Below are 20,104 nucleotides of genomic sequence, written 5' to 3'. Positions count from 1 at the left end.
AGTTATGCAAATCTAGGACTTCATAAACGTCACTTAATGGTAATGATTGTCAGCTTCGTGGGAAGTTTTATCTTTATAGATGGACTGAAAGAATATACAGAATTTTACATTTGTGGGAAATACAATGTTGAGGAAGTACCTAATTAGGAGGATGATCTTTTCTGAGAGGGAAACAAGTAAACCTTCTGTTTCTTTCTGCTTGGAAAGAACATTAATGTTCCCTCATCTCTTCCTGAAGCCTTCCTCAGGATGGAGATACCATCTGAGTCACATGTCTCAGAGTGAGAAAGCAGTGGAGTGCAGATGCAGTTTTTTTTTATCCTAGTGAAATGAAATACCAATTTTCTGGGATAAACTGTAAGTTCAGAGAAAATAGAATTTCCTGGCATGACAATTTTGGACATTCTTTGAGTGTTCATCAAAGAAGGCTGTGAATTGCTTCTGTCAGTATGACTGGCACAAGCTCTTAAAATTGTTGACAGCTTGCAATTCTTTTTACTGACTTTGAAACAAATTATTGACGATATAATGCAGTAACTTTCATGTTAATGCAAAAAGAAAAATAAATGATTGAATACAAATTTTCAAATAATACCTCATACTTAGAAATTAAACCTCAGAATGACCTATATTTATTGTCATTCAATGACCATTTGATTGTATCAGGGTTTGCACTTGATTTCAGTTCTAAACAAGTTTTAAAATTTGAGGTGGCCTCCAAGGTGTCTACGTAGTTGTGCCGGTTTGGGCTAACACTGTTATTAATTCTGCTGCATAAATTGCTTATGACTTATGCTTTTACTCAGTGGCTGCTATATTTCAAATTATGTTGTAAATTGTGCTTTAGTCAGATTGTTTCTATGTCACAGCTAGCTGTGTTCTTATATGCTGCAAAATTGTTTGTATTCTAATAAAGTTCACTTCTTGGTTTATCATACTTTTACAAGCGAAGATCTCAGATGAAAACACATATTTATTATGGTGTTTAATGCTGCTTTCCACCTTTTGATTAAAGACATATTTAGTCAACTAAAATGGGGTTTGATTTAAATTCCAATTAACCTTTTACTTCCTCTGTGCTTTTTAAGTGCATAGTGTTATTGTACCTTGATAATAGAGTACAGTTTTATTCCTTAGTTCACTGAAACCAACTATATTTATTAAGCCAGTTTGAGGCTCCAAACTCCAGTTATACTGCTGAGACGACTAAACTAATCATTGTGAAATAAAATAAATGGTTCCATCTATACAATTCTTAAACTTTATTTTCTGAAATTTTTGGAAATGTGAATAAGCTATTTCTTAATAAAAGTTATTACAAATATGAGTTACGGTTTTGCAAACTTGGATGAGCATCGTATGAATCTAGCTTTTGACACCACCACCTATTCAAACATATTTAATGCTTACCTTATAAGGTGCTTACCTTATATTCAATTTAATTCAATAAGACCTGGGCACTTGAGGCCATTGTAGTATGAAGCTGAATGGCATTTCCTAACTATGAAAAACTCACTACCTAGCAGGGAAGACAAGTACATGAATAATTAGTATATTACATGGTAAGTTCTGATGAAGTAGTGTATATGAAGTAGGGTGCAATGCTAAGAATGGAGAATCTGATCTGAGACAACAGGAGAAGTCTTTCCATGAGAGGCAGGGCATTTGAATTAGGTCAAAGTAAGGGTCTATCAGACACATGAAAGGATAGGGGATGAAATTCCAGGCAATAGAATAGCATAATCAGAGGCAGAAAGCAATGAAAGTGTATTGTGGATTTGGAAAACTCTGAGTAGTCAGGAATAAATAGTTCATGGTATGTGTGTGGGAGGTGGGGAAGGTGGGGTAGAAAGGTTGGTATAGGAAGGGTAGTATATTAAAATAAAAAGTGCATAGCCACATGGCTTTTTTTAAACTCTTATTTTAAGTTCAGGGTTATATGTGTAGGTTTGCTACATAGGTAAACTTGTGTCATGTGGGTTTGTTGTACAGGTTATTTCATTGCCCAGGTATTAAGCCTAGTACTCATTAGTTATTTTTCCTAATCCTCTCCTTCCTCTCTGCCTCCATCCTCCAGTTGGCCATAGTGTGTGTTGTTCCTCTCTATGTGCCCATGTGTTCTCATTATTTAGCTCCCATTTGTAAGTGAGAACATGTGGTATTTGGTTTTCTGTTCCTGTGTTAGTTTCCTAAGGATAATGGCCTCCAGCGCCATCCATGTCTCTGAAAAGACATGATCTTATTCTTTTCCATGGCTGCATAGTATCCCATGGTGTGTATGTACCACAATTTCTTTATCCAGTCTACCATTAATAAACATTTGAGTTGATTCCAGGTCTTTGCTATTGTGAATAGTGCTGCAATGAACATATGTGTGCTTGTATCTTTGTAATAGAATGATTTATATTCCTTTGGGTATATACCCAGTAATGGGATTGCTGGATCAAAGGTATTTCTTCTTTAGGTCTTTGAGGAATCACCACACTATCTTCTACAATGGTTGAACTAATTTACACTCCTACCAACAGTGTATAAATGTTACTTTTTCTCTGCAAACTTGCCAGCATCTGCTATTTTTTTTGACTTTTTACTAGTAGCCATTCTGACTGATGTGAGATGATATCTCATTGTGGTTTTGATTTGCATTTTTCTAATGATTAGTAATGTTGAGCTTTTTTTTATTATTATACTTTAAGTTGTGAGGTACATGTGCAGAACGTGCAGGTTTGTTACAAAGGTATACACGTGCCATGGTGGTTTGCTGCACGCATCAACCCATCATCTACATTAGGTATTTCTCCTAATGCTATCCCTCCCCTAAACTCCTACCCCCTGACAGGCCCTGGTGTGTGATGTTCTCCTCCCTGCCTCCATGTGTTCTCATTGTTAAACTCCCACTTATGAGTGACAGCATGCAGTGTTTGGTTTTCTGTTCTTGTGTTAGTTTGCTGAGAATGATGGTTTCCAGCTTCATCCATGTCCTTGCAAAGGACATGAACTCATCCTTTTTATGGCTGCTATAGTATTCCATCGTGTATATGTGCCACATTTACTTTATCCAGTCTATCTTTGATGGACATTTGGGTTGGTTCCCAGGCTTTGCTATTGTGAACAGTGCCGCAGTAAACATATGTGTGCATGTGTCTTTATAGTAGAATGATTTATAAACCTTTGGGTATATACCCAGCAATGGGATTACTGGGTCAAATGGTATTTCTAGTTCTAGATCCTTGGGGGATCACCACACTGTCTTCCACAATGGTTGAACTAATTTACACTCCCATCAACAGTGTAAAACATTCCTGTTTCTCCACATCCTCTCCAGCATCTGTTGTTTCCTGACTTTTTAATGATTGCCATTAACTGGCGAGATGGTATCTCATTGTGGTTTTGATGTGCATTTCTCTAATCACCAGTGATGATGAGCTTTTTTTCATGTTTGTTGGCTGTGTAAATGTCTTCTTTTGAGAAGTGTCTGTTCATATCCTTTGCCCACTTTTTGATGGGGTGTTTTTTTTTTTTTTTTTTTTGTAAATTTGTTTAGGTTCTTTGTAGATTCTGGATATTAGCCCTTTTTCAGATGGAGAGATTGCAAAAATTTTCTCCCATTCTGTAGATTGCCTGTTCACTCTGATAATAGTTTCTTTTGTTGTGCAGAAGCTCTTTAGTTTAATTAAATCCCATTTGTCAATTTTAGCTTTTGTTGCCATTGCTTTTTGTGAAGTCTTTTTCTGTGTCTATGTCCTGAATGGTATTGCCTAGGTTTTGTTCTATGGTTTTTATGGTTTTAGGTCTTACATTTAAGTCTTTAATCCATCTTGAGTTAATTTTTTATATAAGGTGTAAGGAAGGGATCCAGTTTCAGCTTTCTGCATATGGCTAGCCAGTTTTCCCAACACCATTTGTTAAATAGGGAATCCTTTCCCCATTGCTTATTTTTGTCAGGTTTGTCAAATATCAGATGCTTGTAGATTTGTGGTGTTATTTCTGAGGCTTCTGTTCTGTTCCATTGGTCTATATATCTGTTTTGTTACAAGTACCATGCTGTTTTTATTACTGTAGCCTTGTAGTATAGTTTGAAGTCAGGTAGCATGATGCCTCCAGCTTTGTTCTTTTTGTTTGGGATTGTCTTGGCTATGTGGGTTCTTTTTTGGTTCCATATGTAATTTAAAGTTGTTTTTATCAATTCTATGAAGAAAGTCAGTGGTAGCCTGCTGGGGATAGCATTGAGTCTATAAATTACTTTGGGCAGTATGGCCATTTTTGCGATATTGATTCTTCCTATCCATGAGCATGGATTTTTTTTTTCCATTTGTTTGTGTCCTCTCTTATTTCCTTGAGCAGTGGTTTGTAGCTCTCCTTGAAGAGGTCCTTCACATCCCTTGTAAGTTGTACTCCTAGATATTTTATTCTCTTTGTAGCAATTGTGAATGGGAGTTCACTCATGATTTGGCTCTCTGTTATTGGTGTATAGGAATGCTTGTGACTTTTGCACGTTGATTTTGTATCATGAGACTTTGCTAAAGTTGCTTATCAGCTGAAGGAGATTTTGGATTGAGACGATGCGGGTTTTCTAAATATACAATCTTGTCATCTGCAAACAGAGACAATTTGACTTCCTCTTTTCCTGATTGAATATGCTTTATTTCTTTCTCTTGCCTGATTGCCCTGGCCAGAACTTCCAATACTATGTTGAATAGGAGTGGTGAGAGAGGGCATCCTTGTCTTGTGCTGGTTTTCAAAGAGAATGCTTCCAGTTTTTGCCCATTCAGTATGATATTGGCTGTGGGTTTGTTATAAATAGCTCTTATTATTTTGAGATATGTTCCATTGATACCTAGTTTATTGAGAGTTTTTAGCATGAAGGGGTGTTGAATTTTGTCGAAAGCCTTTTATGCATCTATTGAGATAATCATGTGGTTTTTGTCATTGGTTCTATTTATGTGATGGATTACATTTATTGATTTGCTTATGTTGAACCAGCCTTGCATCCCCTGGATGAAGCCAACTTGATTGTGGTGGATAAGCTTTTTGATGTGCTGCTGGATTCGATTTGCCAGTATTTTATTGAGGATTTTCACATAGATGTTCATCAGGGATACTGGCCTAAAAGTGTCTTTTTTTGTTGTGTCTCTGCCAGGTTTTCGTATCAGGATGATGCTGGCCTCATAAAATGAGCTAGGTAGGATTCCCTCTTTTTCTATTGTTTGGAATAGTTTCAGAAGGAATGGTACCAGCTCCTCTTTGTACCTCTGGTAGAATTCAGCTGTGAATCTGTCTGGTCCTGGACTTATTTTGGTTGGTAGGCTATTAATTACTGCCTTAATTTCAGAACTTGTTAATGGTTTATTCAGGGATTCAACTTCTTCCTGGTTGGGTCTTGGGAGGGTGTATGTGTCCAGGAATTTATCCATTTCTTCTAGATTTTCCAGTTTATCTGCATGGAGGTGTTTATAGTATTCTCTGATGGTAGTTTGTATTTCTGTGGGATCAGTGGTGATATCCCCTTTATCATTTTTTATTGTGTCTATTTGATTCTTCTCTCTTTTCTTCTTTATTAGTCTGGCTAGCAGTCTATTTTGTTGATCTTTACAAAAAACCAACTCCTAGATTCATTGATTTTTTTTTTTTTTTTTTTTTTTTTTTTTTTTTTGAGATGGAGTCTTGCTCTGTCACCCAGGCTGGAGTGCAGTGGCATGATCTTTGCAAACTGCAAGTCCCGCCTCCCGGGTTCACACCATTCTCCTGCCTCAGCCTCCTGAGTAGCTGGGACGACAGGCGCCCGCCACCACACCCAGCTAAGTTTTTGGATTTTTAGTAGAGACAGGGTTTCACCGTGTTAGCCAGGATGGTCTCAATCTCCTGACTTCATTATCCGCCTGCCTCGGCCTCCTAAAGTGATTTACTGATTTTTTTGAAGGGTTTTTGTGTCTCTATCTCCTTCAGTTCTGCTCTGATCTTATCTGTTTCTTGTTTTCTGCTAGCTTTTGAATTTGTTTGCTATTTCTTCTCTAGTTCTTTTAATTGTGATGTTAGGGTGTCAGTTTTAGGTATTTCCTGGTTTCTCTTTTGGGCATTTAGTGCTATAAATTTCCCTCTACACACTGCTTTAAGTGTGTCCCAGGGATTCTGGTACATTGTATCTTCATTCTCATTGGTTTCAAAGAACACCTTTATTTCTGCCTTAATTTTGTTGCTTACCCAGTAGTCATTCAGGAGCAGTTTGTTCAGTTTCCATGTAGTTGTGTGGTTTTGAGTGAGTTTCTTAATGCTGAGTTCTATTTCATTGCACTGTGGTCCGAGAGACTCTTATGATTTCCATTCTTTTGCATTTGCTGAGGAGTGTTTTACTTCCAATTATGTGGTCAATTTTAGAAAAAGTGCAATGTGGTGCTGAGAAGAATGTATATTCTGTTGATTTGGGGTGGAGAGTTCTGTAGATGTCTGTTAGGTCCACTTGGTCCAGAGCTGAGTTCAAGTCCTGGATATCCTTGTTAATTTTCTGTTTCATTGATCTGTCTAATATTGACAGTGGGGTGTTAAAGTCTCCCATTATTATTGTGTGGGAGTCTAAGTCTCTTTGTAAGTCTCTAAGAACTTGCTTTGTTAATCTGGCTGCTCCTGTATTGGGTGCATATATATTTAGGATAGTTAGTTCTTCTTGTTGCATTGATCCCTTTACCATTATGTAATGCCCTTCTTTGTCTCTTTTGATCTTTGTTGGTTTAAAGCCTGTTTTTAACAGACGCCCCACCCTGCTTTGGCTTGCCCTCCATGGGCTGCACCCATTGTTTAACCAGTCCCAATGAGATGACTGGGTACTTCACTTGGAGTTGCAGAAATCACCTGTCTTCTGCATCCGTGTCGTTGAGGGCTGCAGACCAGAGCCGTTCCTATTTGGCCATCTTGCCAGCAACCTGAACTTTTTTTCATATGATTGTTGGCTGCGTGTATGTCTTCTTTTGAAAGGTATCTGCTTATGTCCTTTGCCCTCTTTTTTAATGGGGTTATTTTTTTCTTGTAAATTTAAGCTACTTATAGATATTGTATATTAGACTTTGTTGGATGCATAGTTTGCAAAAATTTTCTCCCATTTGATAGGTTGTCTATTTGCTCTATTGATAATTTATTTTGCTATGCAGAAGCTCTTTAGTTTAATTAGATCCCATTTGTCAATTTTTGGTTTTGTTGCGATTGTTTTTGACATCTTCGTCTTGAAATCTTTGCCTGTGCCTATGTCCAGAATGGTATAGTCTAAGTTGTCTTCCAGGGTTTTTATAGTTTTGGGTTTTACATTTCAGCCTTTAATCCATCTTGCGTTAATTTTTGCATATGATATAAGGGAGTGGTCCGGTTTTAATCTGCATATGACTAGCCAGTTATCCCAATACCATTTATTGAGTAGGGAATCCTTTCCCCATTACTTGTTTTTATCAGGTTTGTTGAAGATCATATGGTTGTAGGTGTGTGGTCTTATTTCTGGGTTCTCTGTTCTGTTCCATTGGTCTATGTGTCTTTTTTTGTTCCAGTACCATACTGTTTTGGTTACTGTAGCTCTGTAAAATAGTTTGAAGTCAGGCAACATGATGCCTCCAGCCTTGTTCTTTTTGCATAGGATTGCCTTGGCTACTTGGGCTCTTTTTTGGTTTCATATGAATTTTAAAACAGTTTTTTCTAGTTCTATGAAGAATCTTCATGGCAGTTTAATAGGAATAGCATTGAATCTATCAATTGCTTTGGGCAGTATGCCATTTTAATGATATTGATTCTTCCCATACAGAACGTGGAATGTTTTCTCATTTGTTTATGTCATCTCTGATTCCTTTGAGCAGTGTTTTATAGTTTTCTTTGTAGATCTTTCCCCTCCCTAGTTAGCTACATTCCTAGGTATTTTATTCTTTTTATGACAATCGTGAATGGGAGTTTGTTCCTAATTTGGCTCTCAGCTTGATTGTTGTTGGCGTATACGAGTGCTAGTGATTTTTGCATGCTGATTTTATATCCCAAGACTTTGCTGAAGTTGTTTATCAGCTTAAGAAGCTTTGGGGATGATACTATGGGGTTTTCTAGATATAGGATCATGTCGTCTCCTAACAGAGATAGTTTAACTTCCTCCCTTCCTATTTGGGGGTCCTTTATTTCTTTCTTTTGTCTGATTGTCCCAGCCAGGACTTCCAATACTATGTTGAATAGCAGTGTTAAGAGAAGGCATCCTTGCCTTATGTCAGTTTTCAAGGTGAATGCCTCCAGCTTTTGCCCATTCAGTATGATGTTGGCTGTGGGTTTGTCATAGATACCCCTTATTATTTTGAGGTTCCACATGATATTTTGATGCAGCCTGAAATGCTAAAATATTTTACTTTAAATTATTTTTGAAGGGTCAAATAACACGCACAAAGATACTTTTACTCCATTTCTGACACTCTTACTGTTACCCCTTCCCTAAACTACCTAGCAATGGGGTAAAGATCAAGATTGTAGGGGGCTGTGAGAGATGGAATGGATATTAACCAATGTCCCTTTTTGGTTTCCCTAGATATCTCGAACTGCACAAATGATAAAGAATGAGCCAGAACAATTACTATAAGTTTTCCTTTACACTGATAGGGCTCAAAGGTGAACACTTGCATTATGACTAAAACCATGCCTCACTAAGGATTTAACTGTAATTGGCACCAGGATGAAGGTCCCACATCTAGAGACTTCCTTGACTCTGTGGAGAGAGGTCAAGAGAAACTTCCAGATACCTACCCCTCCTTACCTCTAAACTCAGGTCATCACCCACACTATCTACCTTGAATCTACCAGGACAAATCTTATGCCTTCTATCCCTGATTTGTCAGACACTAAAAGAAGCCCCCAAACCAGCCATTCTTCATCTCTAGCACTCCTGTAAGGCTTTGCATGACCATAGTTTCCCTTTTCCTGCCTATTTTCAACTCCTGAAACATTTGCATTGTGTTCCCCAGAAATCGGGTCCTGCAACAGGAAATACTCCATATGTGACCAAATTTTTTTTTTTTTTTGTGAGACTGAGTCTCGCTGTGTTGCCCAGGCTGTAGTGCAGTGGTGTGATCTGGGCTCACTGCAAGCTCCACCTCCCGGGTTCACGCCATTCTCCTGCCTCAGTCTCCTGAGTAGCTGGGACTACAGGCGCCCACCACCACGCTTGGCTAAATTTTTGTATTTTTAGTAGAGACGGGGTTTCACTGTGTTAGCCAGGATGGTCTCGATCTCCTGACCTTGTGATCCACCCACCTGGCCTCCCAAAGTGCTGGGATTACAGGCATGAGCCACTGCGCCCAGCCTGTGACCACCTTCTTATAGAAACATTTAAATCACTTGTTTTGCTCTAATGGAAGCTTGTTGCTCCACACCTCTACTGTCTGAATCCTTAAAACACGACTTCCCCTTTAGCCCTTTCAACTATTGATAGTTTTTCTCTCACAGATCTCATACTCCTGGAACTTGGGTACAGTTTTATGTCATCAGCTTATGTTATCATCTGCTTATTCACTCGCTATCATTGTATTGTCATCTCAACCTCTGAGTTGTTCTCCTTCTTTCATGGATTTTTTTATTTTTATTTTTTTAAGATGGAGTCTCACTCTGTTGCCCAGACTGGAGTGAGGTGGCCGTGCTGCAATCTCCACCTCCCGGATTCTCCTCCTACAGCCTCCCAAGTAGCTGGGATTGCAGTCACGCACCACCTCTTCTGGCAAATTTTTTTGTATTTTTAGTAGAGACGGGGTTTCACCATGTTGGCCAGGCTTGTTTCAAACTCCTGACCTCAAGTGATCTGCCTACTTTGGCCTCCCAAAGTGTTAGGATTACAGGCATGAGCCACTGCACCTGGCCCTTCTTTCATAGATTTAAGCAACTAACTACCTGACACTTTTATCAACATCATTCCTGCCCTATTCAATTTTAATTTGATGATCTTTCAACATTCTGTTCTCCAATGATCTTGTTCTTTATCTTATTTTCTCTCTCACTCATATGATATTATTCTAAACCATGTCCTTACCAATAATTACAGCCCAACCAATATATTAATTTTTGACATCTTGATCTCTGACTAGGCTTGAATTCTATCAGCAATCATTATAGATGCTTCTTGCACACATGCTCCATTCTTTTGTTCCTCTCTTACTTCATCGAACTTACTTGGATAAACCCCAATCCTAGTTAAAAGAGCTCTTTGTCTACTTCATGCCTGCTCTTGTTCACTGACTGGAGAGAAATACCTAAATGTGTTCAATGGTCACATTTTAAATTCATGCTCATGAACATCAAATGAGTTTTTAATGCTATGTGGCAATCATAATGAATTTTCCTGGACTACTGTGGACTCCTATGCTTCTATTTCATGCTCTTTCCTTTTTCCTCAAACCTCTTAAGCCTTGCTCTCCATTTGCAATCTCAACTAATGATATTGGTCCCTATTTTACTGAGAAAGTGTAAGCACCCCTAAAAGAACTTCTGAGGACTCCCACAGCTACATCTATTCATCAAATAGCTTTTGCGCTAACATTTGTTGCCTTTGTGCTTATATCTGGGCTCTGATCTAAAGCCAGTCCTTCCACTTGTTTACCAGATTCCATTCTTGTTTCCTTATTTGATTCTCTTTCCTCTTGGAACCTCAAAAGTGCACTTTAGCAATTATCTACATTCTTTTATTTTTTAAAAAAGCAATTATATTGAGATATAATTTATATTCATTAAGTTGCAGATGTTTGAATTGCACAAACTGATTAGTTCTGGTATTGTAGACATCAAGAAACAATTCCCATTATTTAAGATAATGAACTTACCCATCACTCTCAAAAGTTTCCTCATGTCCCACTGAAATCCTTCCCTTTTCCTCGCTACCCACTTTCCTATCTCTAGGTGATCATTGTTTTGTTTTCTGTTACTACAGAGTATATTTCTTTTTCTAGAATTTTGTATGAATGGAATAATAAAATATGTACTCTAGTTTGTCTGGCTCTTTGAACATTTTAATTGATGGTATGTATATGAATAGTTTATTCCTTTATATTGCTAAATAGTATTCCATGTGTAGCTACACCAAAATTTGTTTATCCATTAATCTTGTCAATTTCTACAAAATGGATCAGTTCTAAGGAAATTGCCATCTTAAAAATATTAAAGTTTTTGACACATGAATATGGTTTAACTCTATTTATTTAGGTTTTCTTTCATTGTCAGCAGTATCTTATAGTTTTGAATGTATAGGTACTACACATTTTTGTTAGTTTTATTCCTAAGTAGCTTGTATGTTTTGTGTTATAAATGGTACATTTGTAGGTACCAATTGTTCATTACTAGTATTTAGAGATAAAATTGATTTTGCATATTGATCTTGAACCCTGCATTCTTGCTGAACTCACTTATTAGTTTTTGTATCTTTTTTGCAATGTTTCATAAAATTTTCTATGAAGATGACCATGTCAGCTGTAACTAATGACAGTTTTACTTTTTCTTTTCAATAGGGATGCCATTTATTTATTTATTTGCTTGCTTTATTGCACTGGATAGAACCTTCAGTATAATGTTGAATAGAAGAGATGTGGACAGACATCCTGGACTTATTCCTGCTCTTAGGAGAAAAGCAAACGTCTTTTTACCATTTAATATGATGTTAGCTGTAGATGTTTCATAGATGCCTTTTATCAGTTTGAGGAAATACCCTTCTGATTCTAGTTTGGTAAGACTTTTTATCAAGAATAGATGACATATTTTATCATTCCTTTTTCTTTGACTATTGAGATGATCGTGTGGTTTTCAATTTTAGTTGGTTGCTATGGTGAATTACACTGATTGACTTCTTCTTTTTTTTTTTTTTCGCTTCTTTTTTTGAGATGGAGTCTCTCTCTGTTGCCCAGGCTGGAGTGCAGTGGCGTGATCTCAGCTCACTGCAACCTCCGCTTCCCGCATTCAAGCAATTCTCCTGCCTCAGCCTCCCGGGTAGCTGGGACTATAGGCACCCGCCACCAGGCCCAGCTAATTTTTGTATTTTTAGTAGAGATGGAGTTTCACCATGTTGCTCAGGCTGGTCTCGAACACCTGACCTCAAGTGATTTGCCCGCCTTGGCTTCCCAAAGTGTTGGGATTACAAGTGTGAGCCACCATGCCTGGCCTACATTGATTGACTTCTGAATGATTGAATCAATCTTGCATGTCTGTGATAAAACTCTCCTGATTATGATATTGTTCTTTCTATATATTGTAGGAAGTAATTTGCTGATATTGTGTCAAAAATTATTGTATCTGTGTTTGTAAACAATCTTGTTCTGTAATTTTCTTTTCTCATAATGTATTTATCTGGTTTTGGTATCTGTATAAAACTGGCTTCATAGAATAAGTTAAGAGGTATTGACTGTCCTTTAAATTTGTGGATGATTCATGTAAAAATGATATTATTTCTTTCTTAAATATTTGGCAGAATTCTCCAATGAAACCATCTGGTCCTGAAGTATTCTTTGCGGGAAGGTCTTCAACAACAAATTCAATTTTTAAAATATGTATAGGGCTATTCAGAATATATATTGCTTCTCGAGTAAGATCTGGTAGTTTGTCTTTCAAGATATTTTTATTTAATCTAAGTTGTTGAGTTTATTGGCATAAAGTTAATATTTCCATATTATGATCTTAATAGCAGTACAATTTATAACTTATCACCTCTGTCATTCCTGGTATTTATAATTTGTGTCTTCTCTTTTCCCTAATCAGTATGGCTAGAGGTCAATTAATGTTATTAACCTCAAAGAATAAGTTTTTGTTTTATTGATGTATATTGTTTTCTGTCTTCTGCTTTATTTATTTCTGTGCTAATCTGTACTATTTCCTTTCCCTTGGTTCTTTGGATTCACTTTGCTCTTCATTTTCTAGATTTGTATGTAGAAGCTGAGGTCAATGATTTAATATCTTCTAAGTTGTGCGTTAGGGCTGTAAATTTTTTCTGCATACTGCTTTAGTGGCATTCCTTAAATTGTAATGTGTTGTGTTTTCATTCATTTCAGAATACCTTTTTTAAAAATTTAATTTTTATTTTAAATTCAAGGGTACATGTACAAGTTTGTTAGAAGAGTATATTTTGTGATGCTGCAGTTTGGGCTTCTATGGATCTCATCACCCCGATAGTGAACAGCATACTCAATAGAAAGTTTTTAAGTCCGTACTCCTCTCCCTCTTTTCTAAGTCCCCAGTGTCTATTGTTTCCATCTTTATGTGGGCACCCAGGCTGTTTCCATGACTTTGCTATTGTGAATGGTGTTGTGAAAAATACATGAGTGCAGGTATTTTTTGGGTAGAAAAATTTATTTTTCTTTGGGTATATAGCCAGTAAGGGGATTGCTGGATCAAACGCTAGTTCTATTTTTAGTTCTTCGAGAAATCTCCACACTGCTCTCTACATGGGCAGAACTAATTTACGTTCCCACCAATAGTATGTAAGAATTCCCTTTTCTCTGCAGCCTCACTAACAGTTTTTTCTTTTAAACTATAAACATTCTGACTTGTGTGAGACAGTATTGCATTGTAGTTTTGATTTTTATTTCTCTGATGAGTAGTGACTTTAAGCATTTTTTCATATATTCTTTGGCTGCTTATGTGTCTTCTTTTGACGACTGTCTGTGTCCTTTGCTTACTTTTTAGTTGGGTTATTTGTTTTTTTCTTCTTGATTTGTTTAAGGTTTTTTTTTTTTTCACATTGGCTTTGGAAACTCTGATAACTATGTGCCTTAGGGATGGTCGTCTTGTATAATATCTTGCAGTAGTTCTCTGAGTTTCTTGAATTTGCATGTTAACCTCTGTAATGAGATTGGGATATTTTCATGGATTATATCCTCAAGTATGTTTTCCAAATTGCTTACTCTCTCTTATTCTCTCACAGGAATGCTAATGAGTAACAGGTTTGGTCACTTTGCATAATCTCATATTTCTTGGATGCTTTGTTGTTGCCTGACTGGGTTGATTTGAAGGACTGATCTTTGAGCTCTGGAATTCTTTCCTCTGCTTGGTCTAGTCTGCTATTAAGGCTTTAAACTGTATTTTGAAATAACTATAGCGGTTTTTTCAATTCCTAAAGCTCTGTTTCGTTGTTTCTTAATATAACTATGTTGTCTTTCAAATCTTGGATGGCTTTTCTGGCTTTATTGGATTGGATTTCAACTTTCTCATGGATCTCGTTGTTGCTTCTTTGCCATCCAGATTCTGAATTCTATGTCTGTCACTTCAGACATTTCAATCTGGTTAGCATCCATTACTAGGAAGCTAGTGTGATCCTTTGGACGTGATGAAATGCTCTGGCTTTTTGAATTGCCTGAGTTCTTGCTCTGATTCCTTCCCATCTGAGAGAGCGGTCACTTCTTTTTCTTTTGGAATTTGCTGTTGTTTGGTTGGGGTTGTTTGTTTTTATACTCTTTTTCCCTTAAGGGTTTGACTGTGGTGTATGTTTTATTTAGTCCATTGGCTTTGCTTCTGGGTACTTGCAGAGGGCCAAGGCTCTGTATGGTTTCCGTGGTTGTAGATTGGTTTCTGCAGTGGGTTTCACAGGTGTATGCTGAAACAATGTATTTTTGTTTGGTGGTGTAATTCAGGCTGCAGCTCAGTAGATGGTGCATAAGAGTTAGGGCCAGCCTACAGGCTTTTACCTGCACTCACCTTTCCTTTTGTATTTCAGTGCTCTGGGGAGGGGGGCAAGAGATGACTCCCTCTCCCAGTCTGTTCCTAAGCCTTAGTGCTATCCTCTTCAATTGCACCACTGAGCCAAGTTTTCTTTGCCCCAAAGGGGAATTTGGTAGGCTGCATCCCCTCTTTCCTTAGGGGTGGTCCATGCCGAAGGTTAGGTTGCCAGGAGGCCCGTGACTCTCCAGTGATTCACCAGTTCCCTGTGCTTGCAGGAGTCAGAGTGCGTACATTGTTGGGTATGGCTGCAGGTGGTCTGTTGATGCAGTGGGTCAATAGTGGAGGATCCCCAGGCAGAACAGTGATGCTGTGAGTGTCCAACCAGTATGCTGCCCACAGCCTGGGGTTTTCAGAAACATTGAACTTCTCAAATATCTCTCAATATGCCCTGATCTTCAGTATCTCATTGCCTTGTACATGCTGTTCCCTTTCATTGACATGCCCTTCCTTGTTCCTCATCCACTTATTAGTCTAGGCCATCAGAGCCACATATACACATCTGACTCCCTCAATGAAAATTAGTTTTCTCTTCGTACATGCTTTTAGTATATTTAACATTCTGAATCTAATTGTTTGATTATGTATCTCTTTTCACATATAGCTGTGATCAATGAGAAATATTTGATTTGTGCTTTTTATTTTATTTTTTAACGTACCTAGTAACTACCATATTATTTGGTACACTATAGTGAAGTTGTTAATAAATTATTTGGGATGATAAAACAAGATGATGAGGGAATGAGTTGCAGTGGCAGAGGATGGAAGAGAGAAAGAGAGAGTGTGTGTGTGTGTGTGTTTGTGTTTGTGTCTGTGTGTCTATGAGCACATGTATGTGGCAGAAAGGGAGTTAATCAGTTGGATGTGAGTCATGAAGGAGATAGAGGCATCAAGGATGTCATTTAGGATTTAGCTTTGTCCTTTAGATAAATATTCCAGCCACCAGGAAGACTAGAGGCTGTGGTGGACACAAAAATAGTCTATTCTCCTTTAGGAGACAGTGGAAAAATATCCCTGAAATGTTTTATGTACTCTCTAACTTATAAAGGAAAATATGATGCCTGCATGTTTGTTCTTACCTGGTACATAAGTCCAATTCTGAGTCAACTAAGTGTTGAAGAAAATACTTTTTCCAGTATTGGGTTATCCTTAATTGAGCACAATATTGTACATCCACTGACAATCTAGCCACATTTACAGTCATTAATATCTTTAGAAAATTTATAGCTGCTAAATTGAAGAGTTTTTGTGTAAAAGAATTCTAAAGTGGCAATGTGATAGCTTGGGTGACAGTATATAGTTTGATGAATCACCCGTGGTTCTATAGATGCTGACTGAGAATAATTGATCTGAAGGAAATCTAGAAGTTTCACTTTGGAAACCAGTTCACTTTGAGGCTTTTATTTTGGGTCACAGTAGTACATTTAGAGGAGTAATATAAAAGTAAGTAACAGTGGACATTCTTGTTCCTTCTTTCTTCAGTGGTAATCTGCTCTATTGTATGGTGGGTAATCATCATATATAATCACAGATAAAGTTTCTGGTTGGAGTTGAATCACACAAACTCCAAATCCACAGTGAAATTCTGGAAGAAGATTCTCAAATATAAAATAAAGGGGCAAGCATATTAAGATTTATCAATTTTATTAGTGTCCATTAGCTATGCTGAATATATCAATAAGAGAAGAATCTATATTGAAACAGATTCTTTATAAATCTCCATTGCTTTAGGTAAATAACATATATGAATTAATATTGGACCTGTCTTAGGAATTATGGGTAAAGTGTATTCTGGCTTATGTAACAGGGCATGTATGTCTTGAACTAAGGTATTTGGAAACATCTTCCACGATTGTGTCATATGGAAATCAGGAAAACTAATATCTTTTTACTCATTATGATGCTACTATTTTGAAGATAAAAGGAACTATCTTTGAAAGAGAATACTTGATTTGTACATGTGGGGAAGAAATACTTCCATTCTTCTCTATGTACTTAGAAGCTTCTATTTCTGTTTACCTCTTCTTATATCCATCCTCATGAGAGAAGACTATGCATTGAATCATATTTGACAAGTGGGTGGACCACTGTGTTACAATGCAGACAGTTGTGCTCAATTCTCTTCTAATAGCAGGGTGGAATAATGGATTTAAGTCAGTTCTTGCTATTTTCAGTCTTTTACTCTCTGTTTAATTATCACCACCTTTGTGATTATAGGTGACAGGTAATTGAGGCAGGGTCCATTCTATAAGCCAAACTGACATGTTTGATGCCATTCTTCCTCATAGCATGTAGATTACAATTAATGGAGTTAGAACTGTCATGTTGAAAGAGTATTTCGAGAAGTTTTTTTCTTTTTCATCTGAATATGCCTTTTCACAGAGAACACACACTCATGAAGATGCACAAAACACAGGCAGTCTTTTGGTCCTCTCTAGATACAATGTAGAAAAAGGGACAGATTTCTAAACAAAGATGAGAGCAGAGGATTCTATTTGTCACCATTCTAGGCAGTGTGTGGTGCAGGCTGATGGCAAAGAATGGGCATCTTGTTTTAGCAGCCTGAGAGTTCCAAAGCAAACTAGAGGAGGGAAACAACATTGGTCTTTATAAGTACACATATCTATTCTGTATCTATTCTATTGCTGGAGGCAATTTTGAAGGTAATGGTATTTGTTTGTTGAAGGTAATGGTATTTGTTTGGGGTTAACAGCATCAATTTCAAAAGTGATATCTGGTTCCTTATACTGTTTTAGGGGGTAGTATTAAGAACACATGCCTTAGATTCAAATCCTTGGTTCCAGTCTGAGATTTTCTGTTTATTAGCTGTTGACTCAGTTTCTTTCATTTTTAAAAGAAAATTTCAATAGCTTTTGGGGTACAAGTGGTTTCTAGTTACATGGATGAATGTTATAGTGATGAAGTCTGAGATTTTAGTGTACCTGTCACCTGAGAAGTGTACATTATACCCAGTATATTGTTTTTCTTAATCTGTCCCCCCTTTTCTGAGGCTCCAATGTCCATTATATCACTCTGTATGCCTTTGTGTACCCATAACTTAGCCATCACTTATAAGTGAGAACATACGTTATTTGGTTTTCCAATACTGAGTTATTTCACTTATAATAATGACCTCCAGCTCCAACCAAGTTGCTGCAAAATACATTATTTCATTCTTTTTTATGGATGAGTAGTATTCCATGCTGTATGTATACCATGTTTTCTTTATTCACTCATTGGTTGATCAGCACTTAGATTGGTTCCATATCTTTACAATTGTGAATTGTGCTGTGATAAACATATGCTTGCAGGTGTCTTTTTGATAATAATGACTTTTCCTTTGGGTATATAGCCAGTAGTAGGATTTGTCCATCAAATGGAAGATCTACTTTTACTTCTCTGAGAAATGTTCATACTGTTTGCTACAGGGGTTTTGCTAATTTATATTCTCCCCAACAGTGTATAAGCTTTTCCTTTTCACCATATCCACACCAACACCTATTGTTCTTTGACTTTTTAGTAATGGCCATTCTGGCTGGGGTAAGATGATATATCATTGTGGTTTTAATTTGTGTTTCCCTGATGACTAGTGATGTTGAGCATTTTTAAATGTTTCTTTGCCGTTTGTATGTCTTCTTTTGAACAATGTCTATCCATGTCATTTGCCCACTTTTTGATGGGACTATTTGTTGCCAACAACAATGAAAAGCCCGTGGCCAGATAGATTCACAGCTGAGTTCTACCAGACATTCAATAGTTTTAGTAGGTGCCAGTCCTATTGAAACTATTACAAAATATTGAGAAAGAGAGAATCCTCCCTAACTCATTTTGTGAAGCCAATATCACTCTGATACCAAAGCCAGGAAAGGACCTAACAACAACAAAAAAAACCCAGACAGACCAATATCCCTGATTAACATAGACGCAAAAATTCTCAACAAATCACTAGCTAACAAAATCCAACAGCACATCAAAAATATAATTCACCATGATCAAGTGGGTTTCATTCCAGGGATACAGGGATGGTTCAATATACACCAGTCAATAAATGTATGCGTAATTCCCTTGGGAATGGCTTAGAAAGAATAAGTGATAGGCAGGACAAGATTTAGTAATTTCTGGGTCTCTGGAAGTAACTACATCTATTTCAATTCAGTAACTTCTAACTCAACTTCTAAAAGAACTAGTTATTTCTATTAGCAATTTGAAGACTACTTGCATCATCTGTGAAGTTTAGCATAATGTCTTGCATATGGTCAGTGCGCAGTAACTACCTGGAATGAGTAAATCCTAGAACCCTCTGTGTTTATGAGGAAGTGAGTCGTGACACAGAGAGGTGAGAGATTAGCCAAACGCCACCCAGTTAGGTACCAACAGACCAAGATTAGAATCCACCCGTTCTGATGGCATCACAGTCCATTACTTTTAAAATGGTTTGCACTGCTTCTTGAATTGTTTTTGTGTTACTTTAAAACGACAACTCTTCTCAAGGGTGTAGAATAAACATTATCCACCTACCTACAAAGCTACTAGAGCTGAGAAATCAAATGACAGCTTTGAGATACTGAGTATTGTGTGTAATCAAATTCTACTTTGGATGCCAGAAATCAGAAACCAAGAGGCAGCTCTTCTGAATAACACATTCATGTAGACGACACTGCCAGTTCCTGGCACATGGTAGTTATAGGCACGTGTATCAATTCTTACTGATTTTATCTTGATTTCTTAGGGGTTTTAGGGTGGTAAGTAATCATGAGAATGGCTAACTCAAAGCACAGAGGGTTCCTTCTGATTAAAGCACTCATGGCCTAAATACTTTAGCAGGATTTACTCAGACGGAGAAATTTTTGAATACTTTGAATAATTACCACTGAACATTGACCTAATTTTTAAGAAAAAAATTCCAAAATATTAGAAAAATACTGTAGGTTTATGTATAACCAAATATATATCTGGTTATAATAATATGTTTTATAAATTCAAAGAAACTTCAGGAATTCAGGCTAACTCGACTTTAAAAAACATATATTCTAAATTCATAGGATTCAAACTACCAATAGAAATATTTTCTCCTTCTCTTATAAGATGTCACAATAAAACCACTTGAATTAAAAATCTGGAATGTGAATTGTTTTCACTTTCAAAGAATGATAATTTCAGCATCATTTCAGAAGACAGTTGTAACCCTTGAAACATCAACGTGTTAAATTACATTTTAATAGGATTTAGTTTCAAAATGAAATACCTATGCTATTGTTATATTTAATACTATAATACCGACCGGGCGCAGTGGCTCATGCCTGTAATCCCAGCACTTTGGGAGGTCGAGGCGGGCGGATCATGAGGTCAGGAGATCGAGACCATCCTGGCTAACACGGTGAAACCCCGTCTCTACTAAAAAAATACAAAAAAATTA

Source organism: Symphalangus syndactylus, chromosome 21 (genome assembly GCF_028878055.3).
Source record: "Symphalangus syndactylus isolate Jambi chromosome 21, NHGRI_mSymSyn1-v2.1_pri, whole genome shotgun sequence".
Taxonomy (NCBI): domain Eukaryota; kingdom Metazoa; phylum Chordata; class Mammalia; order Primates; family Hylobatidae; genus Symphalangus; species Symphalangus syndactylus.
This window is presented reverse-complemented; position numbering follows the sequence as displayed.